The sequence below is a fragment of the Rhinoderma darwinii genome, chromosome 2 (genome assembly GCF_050947455.1).
Source record: "Rhinoderma darwinii isolate aRhiDar2 chromosome 2, aRhiDar2.hap1, whole genome shotgun sequence".
NCBI lineage: Eukaryota > Metazoa > Chordata > Amphibia > Anura > Rhinodermatidae > Rhinoderma > Rhinoderma darwinii.
The window spans coordinates 51,697,381-51,724,465 of NC_134688.1; positions in this window are offsets into that span (position 1 = coordinate 51,697,381).

The window sequence follows — 27,085 nt, forward strand, 5'->3', positions numbered from 1 at the left end:
ACACCAATATTTGCTAACATCTAGTTTAAAGTTAGGATAGTACCTGCTGGTCCAGAATATCCAACGCTCCCGATCGCAAGTGCTGTCCATACCTTTCTTAAATGTGTTACTCCAGGATCCAACAGGTGTGTAGCGCGCCAAGTTCCTCTTCATCCCTTGGATGCACGTTCTTCTGGTACCAATATTAGTACACCATTCCTCTACTACCTACAACAAATGACCCATTCTTTGCCCACAATATGGGAAAGAATGAGGGGCACAACGCCAATTCGAACTGGAAAACATTCTTTGTCTTAACATGAACAAACTTGTATGTATTCTGGACTATCAGGCTATAAAAAATAAATTTAACAACATGTGTGCAAGCCTTCAGTGCATGCACACATGGTGTTAAAACAAAATCCGGCCTCCTCCTACCCCTTCAGCCGGCCATTCCATCTCCAGAATTGGTGCATTTTTAGGAGTATTATTACACCAATATTTCCTAACATCTAGTTTAAAGTTAGGATAGTACCTGCTGGTCCAGAATATCCAACGCTCCCGATCGCAAGTCCTGTCCATACCTTTCTTAAATGTGTTACTCCGCGATCCAACAGGTGTGTAGCGCGCCAAGTTCCTCTTCATCCCGTGGAGGCGCGTTCTTCTGGTACCAATATTAGTACACCATTCCTCTTCTACCTACAACAAATGACCCATTCTTTATCCACAATATGGGAAAGAATGAGGGCACAACGCCAATTCGAACTGGAAAACATTCTTTGTCTTAACGTGTGACAAACTTGTATGTATTCTGGACTATCAGGCTATAAAAAATGAATTTAACAACATGTGTGCAAGCCTTCAGTGCATGCACACATGGTGTTAAAAAAAATCCGGCCTCCTCCTACCCCTTCAGCCGGCCATTCCATCTCCATAAGTGGTGCATTTTTAGTATTATTACACCAATATTTGCTAACATCTAGTTTAAAGTTAGGATAGTACCTGCTGGTCCAGAATATCCAACGCTCCCGATCGCAAGTGCTGTCCATACCTTTCTTAAATGTGTTACTCCAGGATCCAACAGGTGTGTAGCGCGCCAAGTTCCTCTTCATCCCTTGGATGCACAATTTCTGGTACCAATATTAGTACACCATTCCTCTTCTACCTACAACAAATGACCCATTCTTTGCCCACAATATGGGAAAGAATGAGGGGCACAACGCCAATTCGAACTGGAAAACATTCTTTGTCTTAACATGAACAAACTTGTATGTATTCTGGACTATCAGGCTATAAAAAATAAATTTAACAACATGTGTGCAAGCCTTCAGTGCATGCACACATGGTGTTAAACAAAATCCGGCCTCCTCCTACCCCTTCAGCCGGCCATTCCATCTCCAGAATTGGTGCATTTTTAGGAGTATTATTACACCAATATTTCCTAACATCTAGTTTAAAGTTAGGATAGTACCTGCTGGTCCAGAATATCCAACGCTCCCGATTGCAAGTGCTGTCCATATCTTTCTTAAATTTGTTACTCCACGATCCAACAGGTGTGTAGCGCCAAGTTCCTCTTCATCCCTTGGAGGACAGTTCTTCTGGTACCAATATTAGTACACCATTCCTCTTCTACCTACAACAAATGACCCATTCTTTTCCCACAATTTGGGAAAGAATGAGGGGCACAACGCCAATTCGAACTGGAAAACATTCTTTGTCTTAACATGAACAAACTTGTATGTATTCTGGACTATCAGGCTATAAAAAATAAATTTAACAACATGTGTGCAAGCCTTCAGTGCATGCTAACATGGTGTTAAAAAAAATCCGGCCTCCTCCTACCCCTTCAGCCGGCCATTCCATCTCCAGAATTGGTGCATTTTTAGGAGTATTATTACACCAATATTTCCTAACATCTAGTTTAAATATAGGATAGTACCTGCTGGCCCAGAATATCCAACGCTCCCGATTGCAAGTGCTGTCCATATCTTTCTTAAATTTGTTACTCCATGATCCAACAGGTGTGTAGTGCCAAGTTCCTCTTCATCCCTTGGAGGACAGTTCTTCTGGTACCAATATTAGTACACCATTCCTCTTCTACCTACAACAAATGACCCACTCTTTGCCCACAATATGGGAAAGAATGAGGGGCACAACGCCAATTCGAACTGGAAAACATTCTTTGTCTTAACGTGTAACAAACTTGTATATATTCTGGACTATTAGACTGTAAAAAATTAATTTAACAACATGTGTGCAAGGCTTCAGTGCATGCACACATGGTGTTAAAAAAAATCCGGCCTCCTCCTACCCCTTCAGCCGGCCATTCCATCTCCAGAATTGGTGCATTTTTAGGATTATTATTACACCAATATTTCCTAACATCTAGTTTAAAGATAGGATAGTACTTGCTGGTCCAGAATATCCACTGCTCCCGATCGCAAGTGCTGTCCATACCTTTCCTAAATGTGTTACTCCACGATCCAACAGGTGTGTAGCGCGCCAAGTTCCTCTTCATCCCGTGGAGGCGCGTTCTTCTGGTACCAATATTAGTACACCATTCCTCTTCTACCTACAACAATTGACCCACTCTTTGCCCACAATATGGGAAAGAATGAGGGGCACATTGCTAATTCGAACTGGAAAACATTCTTTGTCTTAACGTGTGACAAACTTGTATGTATTCTGGACTATCAGGCTGTAAAAAATGAATTTAACAACATGTGTGCAAGCCTTCAGTGCATGCACACATGGTGTTAAAAAAATCCGGCCTCCTCCTACCCCTTCAGCCGGCCATTCCATCTCCAGAATTGCTGCATTTTTAGGAGTATTATTACACCAATATTTCCTAACATCTAGTTTAAAGATAGGATAGTACTTGCTGGTCCAGAATATCCAATGATCCCATTCACAATTGCTGTCCATACCTTTCCTAAATGTGTTACCTCACGATCCAACAGGTGTGTAGCGCGCCAAGTTCCTCTTCATCCCGTGGAGGCGCGTTCTTCTGGTACCAATATTAGTACACCATTCCTCTTCTACCTACAACAAATGACCCATTCTTTGCCCACACTATGGGAAAGAATGAGGGGCACAACGCCAATTCGAACTGGAAAACATTCTTTGTCTTAACATGAACAAACTTGTATGTATTCTGGACTATCAGGCTATAAAAAATAAATTTAACAACATGTGTGCAAGCCTTCAGTGCATGCACACATGGTGTTAAACAAAATCCGGCCTCCTCCTACCCCTTCAGCCGGCCATTCCATCTCCAGAATTGGTGCATTTTTAGGAGTATTATTACACCAATATTTCCTAACATCTAGTTTAAAGTTAGGATAGTACCTGCTGGTCCAGAATATCCAACGCTCCTGATCGCAAGTCCTGTCCATACCTTTCTTAAATGTGTTACTCCACGATCCAACAGGTGTGTAGCGCGCCAAGTTCCTCTTCATCCCTTGGAGGCGCGTTCTTCTGGTACCAATATTAGTACACCATTCCTCTTCTACCTACAACAAATGACCCATTCTTTTCCCACAATTTGGGAAAGAATGAGGGGCACAACGCCAATTCGAACTGGAGAACATTCTTTGTCTTAACGTGTAACAAACTTGTATGTATTCTGGACTATTAGACTGTAAAAAATTAATTTAACAACATGTGTGCAAGGCTTCAGTGCATGCACACATGGTGTTAAAAAAAATCCGGCCTCCTCCTACCCCTTCAGCCGGCCATTCCATCTCCAGAATTGGTGCATTTTTAGGAGTATTATTACACCAATATTTCCTAACATCTAGTTTAAATATAGGATAGTACCTGCTGGCCAGAATATCCAACGCACCCGATTGCAAGTGCTGTTCATATCTTTCTTAAATTTGTTACTCCACGATCCAACAGGTGTGTAGCGCGCCAAGTTCCTCTTCATCCCTTGGAGGCACGTTCTTCTGGTACCAATATTAGTACACCATTCCTCTTCTACCTACAACAAATGACCCACTCTTTGCCCACAATATGGGAAAGAATGAGGGGCACATTGCTAATTCGAACTGGAAAACATTCTTTGTCTTAACGTGTGACAAACTTGTATGTATTCTGGACTATCAGGCTATAAAAAATAAATGTAACAACATGTGTGCAAGCCTTCAGTGCATGCACACATGGTGTTAAAAAAAATCCGGCCTCCTCCTACCCCTTCAGCCGGCCATTCCATCTCCAGAATTGGTGCATTTTTAGGAGTATTATTACACCAATATTTCCTAACATCTAGTTTAAATATAGGATAGTACCTGCTGGCCCAGAATATCCAACGCTCCCGATTGCAAGTGCTGTCCATGTCTTTCTTAAATTTGTTACTCCACGATCCAACAGGTGTGTAGCGCGCCAAGTTCCTCTTCATCCCTTGGAGTCACGTTCTTCTGGTACCAATATTAGTACACCATTCCTCTTCTACCTACAACAAATGACCCATTCTTTGCCCACAATATGGGAAAGAATGAGGGGCACAACGCCGATTCGAACTGGAAAACATTCTTTGTCTTAACATGAACAAACTTGTATGTATTCTGGACTATCAGGCTATAAAAAATAAATTTAACAACATGTGTGCAAGGCTTCAGTGCATGCACACATGGTGTTAAAAAAAATCCGGCCTCCTCCTACCCCTTCAGCCGGCCATTCCATCTCCAGAATTGGTGCATTTTTAAGAGTATTATTACACCAATATTTCCTAACATCTAGTTTAAATATAGGATAGTACCTGCTGGCCCAGAATATCCAACGCTCCCGATTGCAAGTGCTGTCCATATCTTTCTTAAATTTGTTACTCCACGATCCAACAGGTGTGTAGCGTGCCAAGTTCCTCTTCATCCCTTGGAGGCACGTTCTTCTGGTACCAATATTAGTACACCATTTCTCTTCTACCTACAACAAATGACCCATTCTTTGCCCACAATATGGGAAAGAATGAGGGGCACAACGCCAATTCGAACTGGAAAACATTCTTTGTCTTAACATGAACAAACCTGTATGTATTCTGGACTATCAGGCTATAAAAAATAAATTTAACAACATGTGTGCAAGCCTTCAGTGCATGCACACATGGTGTTAAAAAAAATCCGGCCTCCTCCTACCCCTTCAGCCGGCCATTCCATCTCCAGAATTGGTGAATTTTTAGGAGTATTATTACACCAATATTTCCTAACATCTAGTTTAAATATAGGATAGTACCTGCTGGCCCAGAATATCCAACGCTCCCGATTGCAAGTGCTGTCCATATCTTTCTTAAATTTGTTACTCCATGATCCAACAGGTGTGTAGCGCCAAGTTCCTCTTCATCCCTTGGAGGACAGTTCTTCTGGTACCAATATTAGTACACCATTCCTCTTCTACCTACAACAAATGACCCACTCTTTGCCCACAATATGGGAAAGAATGAGGGGCACAACGCCAATTCGAACTGGAAAACATTCTTTGTCTTAACGTGTAACAAACTTGTATATATTCTGGACTATTAGACTGTAAAAAATTAATTTAACAACATGTGTGCAAGGCTTCAGTGCATGCACACATGGTGTTAAAAAAAATCCGGCCTCCTCCTACCCCTTCAGCCGGCCATTCCATCTCCAGAATTGGTGCATTTTTAGGAGTATTATTACACCAATATTTCCTAACATCTAGTTTAAAGATAGGATAGTACTTGCTGGTCCAGAATATCCACTGCTCCTGATCGCAAGTGCTGTCCATACCTTTCCTAAATGTGTTACTCCACGATCCAACAGGTGTGTAGCGCGCCAAGTTCCTCTTCATCCCGTGGAGGCGCGTTCTTCTGGTACCAATATTAGTACACCATTCCTCTTCTACCTACAACAAATGACCCATTCTTTATCCACAATATGGGAAAGAATGAGGGCACAACGCCAATTCGAACTGGAAAACATTCTTTGTCTTAACGTTTGACAAACTTGTATGTATTCTGGACTATCAGGCTATAAAAAATGAATTTAACAACATGTGTGCAAGCCTTCAGTGCATGCACACATGGTGTTAAAAAAAATCCGGCCTCCTCCTACCCCTTCAGCCGGCCATTCCATCTCCATAAGTGGTGCATTTTTAGTATTATTACACCAATATTTGCTAACATCTAGTTTAAAGTTAGGATAGTACCTGCTGGTCCAGAATATCCAACGCTCCCGATCGCAAGTGCTGTCCATACCTTTCTTAAATGTGTTACTCCAGGATCCAACAGGTGTGTAGCGCGCCAAGTTCCTCTTCATCCCTTGGATGCACAATTTCTGGTACCAATATTAGTACACCATTCCTCTTCTACCTACAACAAATGACCCATTCTTTGCCCACAATATGGGAAAGAATGAGGGGCACAACGCCAATTCGAACTGGAAAACATTCTTTGTCTTAACATGAACAAACTTGTATGTATTCTGGACTATCAGGCTATAAAAAATAAATTTAACAACATGTGTGCAATCCTTCAGTGCATGCACACATGGTGTTAAACAAAATCCGGCCTCCTCCTACCCCTTCAGCCGGCCATTCCATCTCCAGAATTGGTGCATTTTTAGGAGTATTATTACACCAATATTTCCTAACATCTAGTTTAAAGTTAGGATAGTACCTGCTGGTCCAGAATATCCAACGCTCCCGATTGCAAGTGCTGTCCATATCTTTCTTAAATTTGTTACTCCACGATCCAACAGGTGTGTAGCGCCAAGTTCCTCTTCATCCCTTGGAGGACAGTTCTTCTGGTACCAATATTAGTACACCATTCCTCTTCTACCTACAACAATTGACCCACTCTTTGCCCACAATATGGGAAAGAATGAGGGGCACATTGCTAATTCGAACTGGAAAACATTCTTTGTCTTAACGTGTGACAAACTTGTATGTATTCTGGACTATCAGGCTGTAAAAAATGAATTTAACAACATGTGTGCAAGCCTTCAGTGCATGCACACATGGTGTTAAAAAAATCCGGCCTCCTCCTACCCCTTCAGCCGGCCATTCCATCTCCAGAATTGCTGCATTTTTAGGAGTATTATTACACCAATATTTCCTAACATCTAGTTTAAAGATAGGATAGTACTTGCTGGTCCAGAATATCCAATGACCCCGTTCACAATTGCTGTCCATACCTTTCCTAAATGTGTTACCTCACGATCCAACAGGTGTGTAGCGCGCCAAGTTCCTCTTCATCCCGTGGAGGCGCGTTCTTCTGGTACCAATATTAGTACACCATTCCTCTTCTACCTACAACAAATGACCCATTCTTTATCCACAATATGGGAAAGAATGAGGGCACAACGCCAATTCGAACTGGAAAACATTCTTTGTCTTAACGTGTGACAAACTTGTATGTATTCTGGACTATCAGGCTATAAAAAATGAATTTAACAACATGTGTGCAAGCCTTCAGTGCATGCACACATGGTGTTAAAAAAAATCCGGCCTCCTCCTACCCCTTCAGCCGGCCATTCCATCTCCATAAGTGGTGCATTTTTAGTATTATTACACCAATATTTGCTAACATCTAGTTTAAAGTTAGGATAGTACCTGCTGGTCCAGAATATCCAACGCTCCCGATCGCAAGTGCTGTCCATACTTTTCTTAAATGTGTTACTCCAGGATCCAACAGGTGTGTAGCGTGCCAAGTTCCTCTTCATCCCTTGGATGCACAATTTCTGGTACCAATATTAGTACACCATTCCTCTTCTACCTACAACAAATGACCCATTCTTTGCCCACAATATGGGAAAGAATGAGGGGCACAACGCCAATTCGAACTGGAAAACATTCTTTGTCTTAACATGAACAAACTTGTATGTATTCTGGACTATCAGGCTATAAAAAATAAATTTAACAACATGTGTGCAAGCCTTCAGTGCATGCACACATGGTGTTAAACAAAATCCGGCCTCCTCCTACCCCTTCAGCCGGCCATTCCATCTCCAGAATTGGTGCATTTTTAGGAGTATTATTACACCAATATTTCCTAACATCTAGTTTAAAGTTAGGATAGTACCTGCTGGTCCAGAATATCCAACGCTCCTGATCGCAAGTCCTGTCCATACCTTTCTTAAATGTGTTACTCCACGATCCAACAGGTGTGTAGCGCGCCAAGTTCCTCTTCATCCCTTGGAGGCGCGTTCTTCTGGTACCAATATTAGTACACCATTCCTCTTCTACCTACAACAAATGACCCATTCTTTTCCCACAATTTGGGAAAGAATGAGGGGCACAACGCCAATTCGAACTGGAGAACATTCTTTGTCTTAACGTGTAACAAACTTGTATGTATTCTGGACTATTAGACTGTAAAAAATTAATTTAACAACATGTGTGCAAGGCTTCAGTGCATGCACACATGGTGTTAAAAAAAATCCGGCCTCCTCCTACCCCTTCAGCCGGCCATTCCATCTCCAGAATTGGTGCATTTTTAGGAGTATTATTACACCAATATTTCCTAACATCTAGTTTAAATATAGGATAGTACCTGCTGGCCAGAATATCCAACGCACCCGATTGCAAGTGCTGTCCATATCTTTCTTAAATTTGTTACTCCACGATCCAACAGGTGTGTAGCGCGCCAAGTTCCTCTTCATCCCTTGGAGGCACGTTCTTCTGGTACCAATATTAGTACACCATTCCTCTTCTACCTACAACAAATGACCCACTCTTTGCCCACAATATGGGAAAGAATGAGGGGCACATTGCTTATTCGAACTGGAAAACATTCTTTGTCTTAACGTGTGACAAACTTGTATGTATTCTGGACTATCAGGCTATAAAAAATAAATGTAACAACATGTGTGCAAGCCTTCAGTGCATGCACACATGGTGTTAAAAAAAATCCGGCCTCCTCCTATCCCTTCAGCCGGCCATTCCATCTCCAGAATTGGTGCATTTTTAGGAGTATTATTACACCAATATTTCCTAACATCTAGTTTAAATATAGGATAGTACCTGCTGGCCCAGAATATCCAACGCTCCCGATTGCAAGTGCTGTCCATGTCTTTCTTAAATTTGTTACTCCACGATCCAACAGGTGTGTAGCGCGCCAAGTTCCTCTTCATCCCTTGGAGTCACGTTCTTCTGGTACCAATATTAGTACACCATTCCTCTTCTACCTACAACAAATGACCCATTCTTTGCCCACAATATGGGAAAGAATGAGGGGCACAACGCCGATTCGAACTGGAAAACATTCTTTGTCTTAACATGAACAAACTTGTATGTATTCTGGACTATCAGGCTATAAAAAATAAATTTAACAACATGTGTGCAAGCCTTCAGTGCATGCACACATGGTGTTAAAAAAAATCCGGCCTCCTCCTACCCCTTCAGCCGGCCATTCCATCTCCAGAATTGGTGCATTTTTAAGAGTATTATTACACCAATATTTCCTAACATCTAGTTTAAATATAGGATAGTACCTGCTGGCCCAGAATATCCAACGCTCCCGATTGCAAGTGCTGTCCATATCTTTCTTCAATTTGTTACTCCACGATCCAACAGGTGTGTAGCGCACCAAGTTCCTCTTCATCCCTTGGAGGCACGTTCTTCTGGTACCAATATTAGTACACCATTCCTCTTCTACCTACAACAAATGACCCACTCTTTGCCCAAAATATGGGAAAGAATGAGGGGCACAACGCCAATTCGAACTGGAAAACATTCTTTGTCTTAACGTGTAACAAACTTGTATGTATTCTGGACTATCAGACTGTAAAAAATAAATTTAACAACATGTGTGCAAGGCTTCAGTGCATGCACACATGGTGTTAAAAAAAATCCGGCCTCCTCCTACCCCTTCAGCCGGCCATTCCATCTCCAGAATTGGTGCATTTTTAAGAGTATTATTACACCAATATTTCCTAACATCTAGTTTAAATATAGGATAGTACCTGCTGGCCCAGAATATCCAACGCTCCCGATTGCAAGTGCTGTCCATATCTTTCTTAAATTTGTTACTCCACGATCCAACAGGTATGTAGCGTGCCAAGTTCCTCTTCATCCCTTGGAGGCACGTTCTTCTGGTACCAATATTAGTACACCATTTCTCTTCTACCTACAACAAATGACCCATTCTTTGCCCACAATATGGGAAAGAATGAGGGGCACAACGCCAATTCGAACTGGAAAACATTCTTTGTCTTAACATGAACAAACCTGTATGTATTCTGGACTATCAGGCTATAAAAAATAAATTTAACAACATGTGTGCAAGCCTTCAGTGCATGCACACATGGTGTTAAAAAAAATCCGGCCTCCTCCTACCCCTTCAGCCGGCCATTCCATCTCCAGAATTGGTGAATTTTTAGGAGTATTATTACACCAATATTTCCTAACATCTAGTTTAAATATAGGATAGTACCTGCTGGCCCAGAATATCCAACGCTCCCGATTGCAAGTGCTGTCCATATCTTTCTTAAATTTGTTACTCCACGATCCAACAGGTGTGTAGTGCGCCAAGTTCCTCTTCATCCCTTGGAGGCACGTTCTTCTGGTACCAATATTAGTACACCATTCCTCTTCTACCTACAACAAATGACCCACTCTTTGCCCACAATATGGGAAAGAATGAGGGGCACATTGCCAATTCGAACTGGAAAACATTCTTTGTCTTAACGTGTGACAAACTTGTATGTATTCTGGACTATGAGACTGTAAAAAATAAATTTAACAACATGTGTGCAAGCCTTCAGTGCATGCACACATGGTGTTAAACAAAATCCGGCCTCCTCTTACCCCTTCAGCCGTCCATTCCATCTCCAGAATTGGTGCATTTTTAGGAGTATTATTACACCAATATTTCCTAACATCTAGTTTAAATATAGGATAGTACCTGCTGGCCCAGAATATAAAACGCTCCTGATCGCAAGTGCTGTCCATACCCTTCCTAAATGTGTTACTCCACGATCCAACAGGTTTGTAGCGCTCCAACTTCCTCTTCATCCCTTGGAGGCGCGTTCTTCTGGTACCAATATTAGTACACCATTCCTCTTCTACCTACAACAAATGACCCATTCTTTGCCCACAATATGGGAAAGAATGAGGGACACAACGCAAATTCGAACTGGAAAACATTCTTTGTCTTAACGTGTGACAAACTTGTATGTATTCTGGACTATCAGGCTGTAAAAAATGAATTTAACAACATGTGTGCAAGCCTTCAGTGCATGCACACATGGTGTTAAAAAAAATCCGGCCTCCTCCTAACCCTTCAGCCGGCCATTCCATGTCCAGAATTGGTGCATTTTTAGGAGTATTATTACACAAATATTTCCTAACATCTAGTTTAAAGATAGGATAGTACCTGCTGATCCAGAATATCCAATGCTCCCGATCGCAAGTGCTGTCCATACCTTTCTTAAATGTGTTACTCCAGGATCCAACAGGTGTGTAGCGCGCCAAGTTCCTCTTCATCCCTTGGAGGCACGTTCTTCTGGTACCAATATTAGTACACCATTCCTCTTCTACCTACAACAAATGACCCACTCTTTGCCCACAATATGGGAAAGAATGAGGGGCACAACGCCAATTCGAACTGGAAAACATTCTTTGTCTTAACGTGTAACAAACTTGTATGTATTCTGGACTATTAGACTGTAAAAAAATAATTTAACAACATGTGTGCAAGGCTTCAGTGCATGCACACATGGTGTTAAAAAAAATCCGGCCTCCTCCTACCCCTTCAGCCGGCCATTCCATCTCCAGAATTGGTGCATTTTTAGGAGTATTATTACACCAATATTAACTAACATCTCGTTTAAAGATAGGATAGTACTTGCTGGTCCAGAACATCCAACGATCCCGTTCACAATTGCTGTCCATACCTTTCCTAAATGTGTTACTCCATGATCCAACAGGTGTGTAGCGCGCCGTGTTCCTCTTTATCCCTTAGAGGCGCGTTCTTCTGGTACCAATATTAGTACACCATTCCTCTTCTACATACAACAAATGACCCACTCTTTGCCCACAATATGGGAAAGAATGAGGGGCACAACGCCAATTCGAACTGGAAAACATTCTTTGTCTTAACGTGTGACAAACTTGTATGTATTCTGGACTATCAGGCTATAAAAAATGAATTTAACAACATGTGTGCAAGCCTTCAGTGCATGCACACATGGTGTTAAAAAAAAATCCGGCCTCCTCCTAACCCTTCAGCCGGCAATTCCATGTCCAGAATTGGTGCATTTTTTGGAGTATTATTACACCAATATTTCCTAACATCTGGTTTAAATATAGGATAGTACCTTCTGGCCCAGAATATCCACTGCTCCCGATCGCAAGTGCTGTCCATACCTTTCCTAAATGTGTTACTCCACGATCCAACAGGTGTGTAGCGCGCCAAGTTCCTCTTCATCCCGTGGAGGCGCGTTCTTCTGGTACCAATATTAGTACACCATTCCTCTTCTACCTACAACAAATGACCCATTCTTTATCCACAATATGGGAAAGAATGAGGGCACAACGCCAATTCGAACTGGAAAACATTCTTTGTCTTAACGTGTGACAAACTTGTATGTATTCTGGACTATCAGGCTATAAAAAATAAATTTAACAACATGTGTGCAAGCCTACAGTGCATGCACACATGGTGTTAAAAAAATCCGGCCTCCTCCTACCCCTTCAGCCGGCCATTCCATCTCCAGAATTGGTGCATTTTTAGGAGTATTATTACATCAATATTTCCTAACATCTAGTTTAAAGATAGGATAGTACCTGCTGATCCAGAATATCCAACGCTCCCGATCGCAAGTGCTGTCCATACCTTTCTTAAATGTGTTACTCCAGGATCCAACAGGTGTGTAGCGCGCCAAGTTCCTCTTCATCCCTTGGATGCACGTTCTTCTGGTACCAGTATTAGTACACCATTCCTCTTCTACCTACAACAAATGACCCATTCTTTGCCCACAATATGGGAAAGAATGAGGGGCACAACGCCAATTCGAACTGGAAAACATTCTTTGTCTTAACATGAACAAACTTGAATGTATTCTGGACTATCAGGCTATAAAAAATAAATTTAACAACATGTGTGCAAGCCTTCAGTGCATGCACACATGGTGTTAAACAAAATCCGGCCTCCTCCTACCCCTTCAGCCGGCCATTCCATCTCCAGAATTGGTGCATTTTTAGGAGTATTATTACACCAATATTTCCTAACATCTAGTTTAAAGTTAGGATAGTACCTGCTGGTCCAGAATATCCAACGCTCCTGAACGCAAGTACTGTCCATACCTTTCTTAAATGTGTTACTCCACGATCCAACAGGTGTGTAGCGCGCCAAGTTCCTCTTCATCCCTTGGAGGCGCGTTCTTCTGGTACCAATATTAGTACACCATTCCTCTTCTACCTACAACAAATGACCCATTCTTTTCCCACAATTTGGGAAAGAATGAGGGGCACAACGCCAATTCGAACTGGAAAACATTCTTTGTCTTAACATGAACAAACTTGTATGTATTCTGGACTATCAGGCTATAAAAAATAAATTTAACAACATGTGTGCAAGCCTTCAGTGCATGCTAACATGTTGTTAAAAAAAATCCGGCCTCCTCCTACCCCTTCAGCCGGCCATTCCATCTCCAGAATTGGTGCATTTTTAGGAGTATTATTACACCAATATTTCCTAACATCTAGTTTAAATATAGGATAGTACCTGCTGGCCCAGAATATCCAACGCACCCGATTGCAAGTGCTGTCCATATCTTTCTTAAATTTGTTACTCCACGATCCAACAGGTGTGTAGCGCGCCAAGTTCCTCTTCATCCCTTGGAGGCACGTTCTTCTGGTACCAATATTAGTACACCATTCCTCTTCTACCTACAACAATTGACCCACTCTTTGCCCACAATATGGGAAAGAATGAGGGGCACAATGCTAATTCGAACTGGAAAACATTCTTTGTCTTAACGTGTGACAAACTTGTATGTATTCTGGACTATCAGGCTATAAAAAATAAATGTAACAACATGTGTGCAAGCCTTCAGTGCATGCACACATGGTGTTAAAAAAAATCCGGCCTCCTCCTACCCCTTCAGCCGGCCATTCCATCTCCAGAATTGGTGCATTTTTAGGAGTATTATTACACCAATATTTCCTAACATCTAGTTTAAAGATAGGATAGTACCTGCTGATCCAGAATATCCAACGCTCCCGATCGCAAGTGCTGTCCATACCTTTCTTAAATGTGTTACTCCAGGATCCAACAGGTGTGTAGCGCGCCAAGTTCCTCTTCATCCCTTGGATGCACGTTCTTCTGGTACCAGTATTAGTACACCATTCCTCTTCTACCTACAACAAATGACCCATTCTTTGCCCACAATATGGGAAAGAATGAGGGGCACAATGCCAATTCGAACTGGAAAACATTCTTTGTCTTAACATGAACAAACTTGTATGTATTCTGGACTATCAGACTGTAAAAAATGAATTTAACAACATGTGTGCAAGCCTTCAGTGCATGCACACATGGTGTTAAAAAAAATCCGGCCTCCTCCTACCCCTTCAGCCGGCCATTCCATCTCCAGAATTGGTGCATTTTTAGGAGTATTATTACACCAATATTTCCTAACATCTAGTTTAAAGATAGGATAGTACTTGCTGGTCCAGAATATCCAATGATCCCGTTCACAATTGCTGTCCATACCTTTCCTAAATGTGTTACCTCACGATCCAACAGGTGTGTAGCGCGCCGTGTTCCTCTTTATCCCTTGGAGGTGCGTTCTTCTGGTACCAATATTAGTACACCATTCCTCTTCTACATACAACAAATGACCCATTCTTTGCCCACAATATGGGAAAGAATGAGGGGCACAACGCCAATTCGAACTGGAAAACATTCTTTGTCTTAACGTGTGACAAACTTGTATGTATTCTGGACTATCAGGGTATAAAAAATGAATTTAACAACATGTGTGCAAGCCTTCAGTGCATGCACACATGGTGTTAAAAAAAAATCCGGCCTCCTCCTAACCCTTCAGCCGGCCATTCCATGTCCAGAATTGGTGCATTTTTTGGAGTATTATTACACCAATATTTCCTAACATCTGGTTTAAATATAGGATAGTACCTTCTGGCCCAGAATATCCACTGCTCCCGATCGCAAGTGCTGTCCATACCTTTCCTAAATGTGTTACTCCACGATCCAACAGGTGTGTAGCGCGCCAAGTTCCTCTTCATCCCGTGGAGGCGCGTTCTTCTGGTACCAATATTAGTACACCATTCCTCTTCTACCTACAACAAATGACCCATTCTTTATCCACAATATGGGAAAGAATGAGGGCACAACGCCAATTCGAACTGGAAAACATTCTTTGTCTTAACGTGTGACAAACTTGTATGTATTCTGGACTATCAGGCTATAAAAAATGAATTTAACAACATGTGTGCAAGCCTTCAGTGCATGCACACATGGTGTTAAAAAAAATCCGGCCTCCTCCTACCCCTTCAGCCGGCCATTCCATCTCCATAAGTGGTGCATTTTTAGTATTATTACACCAATATTTGCTAACATCTAGTTTAAAGTTAGGATAGTACCTGCTGGTCCAGAATATCCAACGCTCCCGATCGCAAGTGCTGTCCATACCTTTCTTAAATGCGTTACTCCAGGATCCAACAGGTGTGTAGCGCGCCAAGTTCCTCTTCATCCCTTGGATGCACAATTTCTGGTACCAATATTAGTACACCATTCCTCTTCTACCTACAACAAATGACCCATTCTTTTCCCACAATTTGGGAAAGAATGAGGGGCACAACGCCAATTCGAACTGGAAAACATTCTTTGTCTTAACGTGTAACAAACTTGTATGTATTCTGGACTATTAGACTGTAAAAAATAAATTTAACAACATGTGTGCAAGGCTTCAGTGCATGCACACATGGTGTTAAAAAAAATCCGGCCTCCTCCTACCCCTTCAGCCGGCCATTCCATCTCCAGAATTGGTGCATTTTTAGGAGTATTATTACACCAATATTTCCTAACATCTAGTTTAAATATAGGATAGTACCTGCTGGCCAGAATATCCAACGCACCCGATTGCAAGTGCTGTCCATATCTTTCTTAAATTTGTTACTCCACGATCCAACAGGTGTGTAGCGCGCCAAGTTCCTCTTCATCCCTTGGAGGCACGTTCTTCTGGTACCAATATTAGTACACCATTCCTCTTCTACCTACAACAAATGACCCACTCTTTGCCCACAATATGGGAAAGAATGAGGGGCACAACGCCAATTCGAACTGGAAAACATTCTTTGTCTTAACGTGTAACAAACTTGTATGTATTCTGGACTATCAGGCTATAAAAAATAAATTTAACAACATGTGTGCAAGCCTTCAGTGCATGCACACATGGTGTTAAACAAAATCCGGCCTCCTCCTACCCCTTCAGCCGGCCATTCCATCTCCAGAATTGGTGCATTTTTAGGAGTATTATTACACCAATATTTCCTAACATCTAGTTTAAAGTTAGGATAGTACCTGCTGGTCCAGAATATCCAACGCTCCTGATCGCAAGTCCTGTCCATACCTTTCTTAAATGTGTTACTCCACGATCCAACAGGTGTGTAGCGCGCCAAGTTCCTCTTCATCCCTTGGAGGCGCGTTCTTCTGGTACCAATATTAGTACACCATTCCTCTTCTACCTACAACAAATGACCCATTCTTTTCCCACAATTTGGGAAAGAATGAGGGGCACAACGCCAATTCGAACTGGAGAACATTCTTTGTCTTAACGTGTAACAAACTTGTATGTATTCTGGACTATTAGACTGTAAAAAATTAATTTAACAACATGTGTGCAAGGCTTCAGTGCATGCACACATGGTGTTAAAAAAAATCCGGCCTCCTCCTACCCCTTCAGCCGGCCATTCCATCTCCAGAATTGGTGCATTTTTAGGAGTATTATTACACCAATATTTCCTAACATCTAGTTTAAATATAGGATAGTACCTGCTGGCCAGAATATCCAACGCACCCGTTTGCAAGTGCTGTCCATATCTTTCTTAAATTTGTTACTCCACGATCCAACAGGTGTGTAGCGCGCCAAGTTCCTCTTCATCCCTTGGAGGCACGTTCTTCTGGTACCAATATTAGTACACCATTCCTCTTCTACCTACAACAAATGACCCACTCTTTGCCCACAATATGGGAAAGAATGAGGGGCACATTGCTAATTCGAACTGGAAAACATTCTTTGTCTTAACGTGTGACAAACTTGTATGTATTCTGGACTATCAGGCTATAAAAAATAAATGTAACAACATGTGTGCAAGCCTTCAGTGCATGCACACATGGTGTTAAAAAAAATCCGGCCTCCTCCTATCCCTTCAGCCGGCCATTCCATCTCCAGAATTGGTGCATTTTTAGGAGTATTATTACACCAATATTTCCTAACATCTAGTTTAAATATAGGATAGTACCTGCTGGCCAGAATATCCAACGCACCCGATTGCAAGTGCTGTCCATATCTTTCTTAAATTTGTTACTCCACGATCCAACAGGTGTGTAGCGCGCCAAGTTCCTCTTCATCCCTTGGAGGCACGTTCTTCTGGTACCAATATTAGTACACCATTCCTCTTCTACCTACAACAAATGACCCACTCTTTGCCCACAATATGGGAAAGAATGAGGGGCACAACGCCAATTCGAACTGGAAAACATTCTTTGTCTTAACGTGTAACAAACTTGTATGTATTCTGGACTATCAGGCTATAAAAAATAAATTTAACAACATGTGTGCAAGCCTTCAGTGCATGCACACATGGTGTTAAACAAAATCCGGCCTCCTCCTACCCCTTCAGCCGGCCATTCCATCTCCAGAATTGGTGCATTTTTAGGGGTATTATTACACCAATATTTCCTAACATCTAGTTTAAAGTTAGGATAGTACCTGCTGGTCCAGAATATCCAACGCTCCTGATCGCAAGTCCTGTCCATACCTTTCTTAAATGTGTTACTCCACGATCCAACAGGTGTGTAGCGCGCCAAGTTCCTCTTCATCCCTTGGAGGCGCGTTCTTCTGGTACCAATATTAGTACACCATTCCTCTTCTACCTACAACAAATGACCCATTCTTTTCCCACAATTTGGGAAAGAATGAGGGGCACAACGCCAATTCGAACTGGAGAACATTCTTTGTCTTAACGTGTAACAAACTTGTATGTATTCTGGACTATTAGACTGTAAAAAATTAATTTAACAACATGTGTGCAAGGCTTCAGTGCATGCACACATGGTGTTAAAAAAAATCCGGCCTCCTCCTACCCCTTCAGCCGGCCATTCCATCTCCAGAATTGGTGCATTTTTAGGAGTATTATTACACCAATATTTCCTAACATCTAGTTTAAATATAGGATAGTACCTGCTGGCCAGAATATCCAACGCACCCGATTGCAAGTGCTGTCCATATCTTTCTTAAATTTGTTACTCCACGATCCAACAGGTGTGTAGCGCGCCAAGTTCCTCTTCATCCCTTGGAGGCACGTTCTTCTGGTACCAATATTAGTACACCATTCCTCTTCTACCTACAACAAATGACCCACTCTTTGCCCACAATATGGGAAAGAATGAGGGGCACATTGCTAATTCGAACTGGAAAACATTCTTTGTCTTAACGTGTGACAAACTTGTATGTATTCTGGACTATCAGGCTATAAAAAATAAATGTAACAACATGTGTGCAAGCCTTCAGTGCATGCACACATGGTGTTAAAAAAAATCCGGCCTCCTCCTATCCCTTCAGCCGGCCATTCCATCTCCAGAATTGGTGCATTTTTAGGAGTATTATTACACCAATATTTCCTAACATCTAGTTTAAATATAGGATAGTACCTGCTGGCCCAGAATATCCAACGCTCCCGATTGCAAGTGCTGTCCATATCTTTCTTAAATTTGTTACTCCACGATCCAACAGGTGTGTAGCGCGCCAAGTTCCTCTTCATCCCTCGGAGGCACGTACTTCTGGTACCAATATTAGTACACCATTCCTCTTCTACCTACAACAAATGACCCACTCTTTGCCCACTATATGGGAAAGAATGAGGGGCACAACGCCAATTCGAACTGGAAAACATTCTTTGTCTTAACATGAACAAACTTGTATGTATTCTGGACTATCAGGCTATAAAAAATAAATTTAACAACATGTGCGCAAGCCTTCAGTGCATGCACACATGGTGTTAAAAAAAATCCGGCCTCCTCCTACCCCTTCAGCCGGCCATTCCATCTCCAGAATTGGTGCATTTTTAGGAGTATTATTACACCAATATTTCCTAACATCTAGTTTAAATATAGGATAGTACCTGCTGGCCCAGAATATCCAACGCTCCCGATTGCAAGTGCTGTCCATGTCTTTCTTAAATTTGTTACTCCACGATCCAACAGGTGTGTAGCGCGCCAAGTTCCTCTTCATCCCTTGGAGTCACGTTCTTCTGGTACCAATATTAGTACACCATTCCTCTTCTACCTACAACAAATGACCCATTCTTTGCCCACAATATGGGAAAGAATGAGGGGCACAACGCCGATTCGAACTGGAAAACATTCTTTGTCTTAACATGAACAAACTTGTATGTATTCTGGACTATCAGGCTATAAAAAATAAATTTAACAACATGTGTGCAAGCCTTCAGTGCATGCACACATGGTGTTAAAAAAAATCCGGCCTCCTCCCACCCCTTCAGCCGGCCATTCCATCTCCAGAATTGGTGCATTTTTAAGAGTATTATTACACCAATATTTCCTAACATCTAGTTTAAATATAGGATAGTACCTGCTGGCCCAGAATATCCAACGCTCCCGATTGCAAGTGCTGTCCATATCTTTCTTCAATTTGTTACTCCACGATCCAACAGGTGTGTAGCGCACCAAGTTCCTCTTCATCCCTTGGAGGCACGTTCTTCTGGTACCAATATTAGTACACCATTCCTCTTCTACCTACAACAAATGACCCACTCTTTGCCCAAAATATGGGAAAGAATGAGGGGCACAACGCCAATTCGAACTGGAAAACATTCTTTGTCTTAACGTGTAACAAACTTGTATGTATTCTGGACTATCAGACTGTAAAAAATAAATTTAACAACAAGTGTGCAAGGCTTCAGTGCATGCACACATGGTGTTAAAAAAAATCCGGCCTCCTCCTACCCCTTCAGCCGGCCATTCCATCTCCAGAATTGGTGCATTTTTAAGAGTATTATTACACCAATATTTCCTAACATCTAGTTTAAATATAGGATAGTACCTGCTGGCCCAGAATATCCAACGCTCCCGATTGCAAGTGCTGTCCATATCTTTCTTAAATTTGTTACTCCACGATCCAACAGGTATGTAGCGTGCCAAGTTCCTCTTCATCCCTTGGAGGCACGTTCTTCTGGTACCAATATTAGTACACCATTTCTCTTCTACCTACAACAAATGACCCATTCTTTGCCCACAATATGGGAAAGAATGAGGGGCACAACGCCAATTCGAACTGGAAAACATTCTTTGTCTTAACATGAACAAACCTGTATGTATTCTGGACTATCAGGCTATAAAAAATAAATTTAACAACATGTGTGCAAGCCTTCAGTGCATGCACACATGGTGTTAAAAAAAATCCGGCCTCCTCCTACCCCTTCAGCCGGCCATTCCATCTCCAGAATTGGTGAATTTTTAGGAGTATTATTACACCAATATTTCCTAACATCTAGTTTAAATATAGGATAGTACCTGCTGGCCCAGAATATCCAACGCTCCCGATTGCAAGTGCTGTCCATATCTTTCTTAAATTTGTTACTCCACGATCCAACAGGTGTGTAGCGCGCCAAGTTCCTCTTCATCCCTTGGAGGCACGTTCTTCTGGTACCAATATTAGTACACCATTCCTCTTCTACCTACAACAAATGACCCACTCTTTGCCCACAATATGGGAAAGAATGAGGGGCACATTGCCAATTCGAACTGGAAAACATTCTTTGTCTTAACGTGTGACAAACTTGTATGTATTCTGGACTATGAGACTGTAAAAAATAAATTTAACAACATGTGTGCAAGCCTTCAGTGCATGCACACATGGTGTTAAACAAAATCCGGCCTCCTCTTACCCCTTCAGCCGTCCATTCCATCTCCAGAATTGGTGCATTTTTAGGAGTATTATTACACCAATATTTCCTAACATCTAGTTTAAATATAGGATAGTACCTGCTGGCCCAGAATATAAAACGCTCCCGATCGCAAGTGCTGTCCATACCCTTCCTAAATGTGTTACTCCACGATCCAACAGGTTTGTAGCGCTCCAACTTCCTCTTCATCCCTTGGAGGCGCGTTCTTCTAGTACCAATATTAGTACACCATTCCTCTTCTACCTACAACAAATGACCCATTCTTTGCCCACAATATGGGAAAGAATGAGGGACACAACGCAAATTCGAACTGGAAAACATTCTTTGTCTTAACGTGTGACAAACTTGTATGTATTCTGGACTATCAGGCTGTAAAAAATGAATTTAACAACATGTGTGCAAGCCTTCAGTGCATGCACACATGGTGTTAAAAAAAATCCGGCCTCCTCCTAACCCTTCAGCCGGCCATTCCATGTCCAGAATTGGTGCATTTTTAGGAGTATTATTACACCAATATTTCCTAACATCTAGTTTAAATATAGGATAGGACCTGCTGGCCCAGAATATCCAACGCACCCGATTGCAAGTGCTGTCCATATCTTTCTTAAATTTGTTAATCCACGATCCAACAGGTGTGTAGCGCGCCAAGTACCTCTTCATCCCTTGGAGGCACGTTCTTCTGGTACCAATATTAGTACACCATTCCTCTTCTACCTACAACAAATGACCCACTCTTTGCCCACAATATGGGATAGAATGAGGGGCACATTGCCAATTCGAACTGGAAAACATTCTTTGTCTTAACGTGTGACAAACTTGTATGTATTCTGGACTATTAGACTGTAAAAAATTAATTTAACAACATGTGTGCAAGGCTTCAGTGCATGCACACATGGTGTTAAAAAAAATCCGGCCTCCTCCTACCCCTTCAGCCGGCCATTCCATCTTCAGAATTGGTGCATTTTTAGGAGTATTATTACACAAATATTTCCTAACATCTAGTTTAAAGATAGGATAGTACCTGCTGATCCAGAATATCCAATGCTCCCGATCGCAAGTGCTGTCCATACCTTTCTTAAATGTGTTACTCCAGGATCCAACAGGTGTGTAGCGCGCCAAGTTCCTCTTCATCCCTTGGAGGCACGTTCTTCTGGTACCAATATTAGTACACCATTCCTCTTCTACCTACAACAAATGACCCACTCTTTGCCCACAATATGGGAAAGAATGAGGGGCACAACGCCAATTCGAACTGGAAAACATTCTTTGTCTTAACGTGTAACAAACTTGTATGTATTCTGGACTATTAGACTGTAAAAAAATAATTTAACAACATGTGTGCAAGGCTTCAGTGCATGCACACATGGTGTTAAAAAAAATCCGGCCTCCTCCTACCCCTTCAGCCGGCCATTCCATCTCCAGAATTGGTGCATTTTTAGGAGTATTATTACACCAATATTAACTAACATCTCGTTTAAAGATAGGATAGTACTTGCTGGTCCAGAACATCCAACGATCCCGTTCACAATTGCTGTCCATACCTTTCCTAAATGTGTTACTCCATGATCCAACAGGTGTGTAGCGCGCCGTGTTCCTCTTTATCCCTTAGAGGCGCGTTCTTCTGGTACCAATATTAGTACACCATTCCTCTTCTACATACAACAAATGACCCACTCTTTGCCCACAATATGGGAAAGAATGAGGGGCACAACGCCAATTCGAACTGGAAAACATTCTTTGTCTTAACGTGTGACAAACTTGTATGTATTCTGGACTATCAGGCTATAAAAAATGAATTTAACAACATGTGTGCAAGCCTTCAGTGCATGCACACATGGTGTTAAAAAAAAATCCGGCCTCCTCCTAACCCTTCAGCTGGCAATTCCATGTCCAGAATTGGTGCATTTTTTGGAGTATTATTACACCAATATTTCCTAACATCTGGTTTAAATATAGGATAGTACCTTCTGGCCCAGAATATCCACTGCTCCCGATCGCAAGTGCTGTCCATACCTTTCCTAAATGTGTTACTCCACGATCCAACAGGTGTGTAGCGCGCCAAGTTCCTCTTCATCCCGTGGAGGCGCGTTCTTCTGGTACCAATATTAGTACACCATTCCTCTTCTACCTACAACAAATGACCCATTCTTTATCCACAATATGGGAAAGAATGAGGGCACAACGCCAATTTGAACTGGAAAACATTCTTTGTCTTAACGTGTGACAAACTTGTATGTATTCTGGACTATCAGACTGTAAAAAATGAATTTAACAACATGTGTGCAAGCCTTCAGTGCATGCACACATGGTGTTAAAAAAAATCCGGCCTCCTCCTACCCCTTCAGCCGGCCATTCCATCTCCATAAGTGGTGCATTTTTAGTATTATTACACCAATATTTGCTAACATCTAGTTTAATGTTAGGATAGTACCTGCTAGTCCAGAATATCCAAAGCTCCCGATCGCAAGTGCTGTCCATACCTTTCTTAAATGTGTTACTCCAGGATCCAACAGGTGTGTAGCGCGCCAAGTTCCTCTTCATCCCTTGGATGCACGTTCTTCTGGTACCAATATTAGTACACCATTCCTCTTCTACCTACAACAAATGACCCATTCTTTTCCCACAATTTGGGAAAGAATGAGGGGCACAACGCCAATTCGAACTGGAAAACATTCTTTGTCTTAACGTGTGACAAACTTGTATGTATTCTGGACTATCAGGCTATAAAAAATGAATTTAACAACATGTGTGCAAGCCTTCAGTGCATGCACACATGGTGTTAAAAAAAAATCCGGCCTCCTCCTAACCCTTCAGCCGGCCATTCCATGTCCAGAATTGGTGCATTTTTTGGAGTATTATTACACCAATATTTCCTAACATCTAGTTTAAATATAGAATAGTACCTGCTGGTCCAGAATATCCAACGCTCCCGATCGCAAGTGCTGTCCATACCTTTCCTAAATGTGTTACTCCACGATCCAACAGGTGTGTAGCGCGCCAAGTTCCTCTTCATCCCGTGGAGGCGAGTTCTTCTGGTACCAATATTAGTACACCATTCCTCTTCTACCTACAACAAATGACCCATTCTTTATCCACAATATGGGAAAGAATGAGGGCACAACGCCAATTCGAACTGGAAAACATTCTTTGTCTTAACGTGTGACAATCTTGTATGTATTCTGGACTATCAGGCTATAAAAAATGAATTTAACAACATGTGTGCAAGCCTTCAGTGCATGCACACATGGAGTTAAAAAAAATCCGGCCTCCTCCTACCCCTTCAGCCGGCCATTCCATCTCCAGAATTGTTGCATTTTTAGGAGTATTATTACACCAATATTTCCTAACATCTGGTTTAAATATAGGATAGTACCTTCTGGCTCAGAATATGCACTGCTCCCGACCGCATGTGCTGTCCATACCTTTCCTAAATGTGTTACTCCACGATCCAACAGGTGTGTAGCGCGCCAAGTTCCTCTTCATCCCGTGGAGGCGCGTTCTTCTGGTACCAATATTAGTACACCATTCCTCTTCTACCTACAACAAATGACCCATTCTTTTCCCACAATTTGGGAAAGAATGAGGGGCACAACGCCAATTCGAACTGGAAAACATTCTTTGTCTTAACGTGTGACAAACTTGTATGTATTCTGGACTATCAGGCTATAAAAAATGAATTTAACAACATGTGTGCAAGCCTTCAGTGCATGCACACATGGTGTTAATAAAAAATTTGGCCTCCTCCTAACCCTTCAGCCGGCCATTCCATGTCCAGAATTTGTGCATTTTTTGGAGTATTATTACACCAATATTTCCTAACATCTGGTTTAAATATAGGATAGTACCTGCTGGCCCAGAATATAAAACGCTCCCGATCGCAAGTGCTGTCCATACCCTTCCTAAATGTGTTACTCCACGATCCAACAGGTTTGTAGCGCTCCAACTTCCTCTTCATCCCTTGGAGGCGCGTTCTTCTGGTACCAATATTAGTACACCATTCCTCTTCTACCTACAACAAATGACCCATTCTTTGCCCACAATATGGGAAAGAATGAGGGACACAACGCAAATTCGAACTGGAAAACATTCTTTGTCTTAACGTGTGACAAACTTGTATGTATTCTGGACTATCAGGCTGTAAAAAATGAATTTAACAACATGTGTGCAAGCCTTCAGTGCATGCACACATGGTGTTAAAAAAAATCCGGCCTCCTCCTAACCCTTCAGCCGGCCATTCCATGTCCAGAATTGGTGCATTTTTAGGAGTATTATTACACCAATATTTCCTAACATCTAGTTTAAATATAGGATAGGACCTGCTGGCCCAGAATATCCAACGCACCCGATTGCAAGTGCTGTCCATATCTTTCTTAAATTTGTTAATCCACGATCCAACAGGTGTGTAGCGCGCCAAGTACCTCTTCATCCCTTGGAGGCACGTTCTTCTGGTACCAATATTAGTACACCATTCCTCTTCTACCTACAACAAATGACCCACTCTTTGCCCACAATATGGGATAGAATGAGGGGCACATTGCCAATTCGAACTGGAAAACATTCTTTGTCTTAACGTGTGACAAACTTGTATGTATTCTGGACTATTAGACTGTAAAAAATTAATTTAACAACATGTGTGCAAGGCTTCAGTGCATGCACACATGGTGTTAAAAAAAATCCGGCCTCCTCCTACCCCTTCAGCCGGCCATTCCATCTTCAGAATTGGTGCATTTTTAGGAGTATTATTACACAAATATTTCCTAACATCTAGTTTAAAGATAGGATAGTACCTGCTGATCCAGAATATCCAATGCTCCCGATCGCAAGTGCTGTCCATACCTTTCTTAAATGTGTTACTCCAGGATCCAACAGGTGTGTAGCGCGCCAAGTTCCTCTTCATCCCTTGGAGGCACGTTCTTCTGGTACCAATATTAGTACACCATTCCTCTTCTACCTACAACAAATGACCCACTCTTTGCCCACAATATGGGAAAGAATGAGGGGCACAACGCCAATTCGAACTGGAAAACATTCTTTGTCTTAACGTGTAACAAACTTGTATGTATTCTGGACTATTAGACTGTAAAAAAATAATTTAACAACATGTGTGCAAGGCTTCAGTGCATGCACACATGGTGTTAAAAAAAATCCGGCCTCCTCCTACCCCTTCAGCCGGCCATTCCATCTCCGGAATTGGTGCATTTTTAGGAGTATTATTACACCAATATTAACTAACATCTCGTTTAAAGATAGGATAGTACTTGCTGGTCCAGAACATCCAACGATCCCGTTCACAATTGCTGTCCATACCTTTCCTAAATGTGTTACTCCATGATCCAACAGGTGTGTAGCGCGCCGTGTTCCTCTTTATCCCTTAGAGGCGCGTTCTTCTGGTACCAATATTAGTACACCATTCCTCTTCTACATACAACAAATGACCCACTCTTTGCCCACAATATGGGAAAGAATGAGGGGCACAACGCCAATTCGAACTGGAAAACATTCTTTGTCTTAACGTGTGACAAACTTGTATGTATTCTGGACTATCAGGCTATAAATAATGAATTTAACAACATGTGTGCAAGCCTTCAGTGCATGCACACATGGTGTTAAAAAAAAATCCGGCCTCCTCCTAACCCTTCAGCCGGCAATTCCATGTCCAGAATTGGTGCATTTTTTGGAGTATTATTACACCAATATTTCCTAACATCTGGTTTAAATATAGGATAGTACCTTCTGGCCCAGAATATCCACTGCTCCCGATCGCAAGTGCTGTCCATACCTTTCCTAAATGTGTTACTCCACGATCCAACAGGTGTGTAGCGCGCCAAGTTCCTCTTCATCCCGTGGAGGCGCGTTCTTCTGGTACCAATATTAGTACACCATTCCTCTTCTACCTACAACAAATGACCCATTCTTTATCCACAATATGGGAAAGAATGAGGGCACAACGCCAATTTGAACTGGAAAACATTCTTTG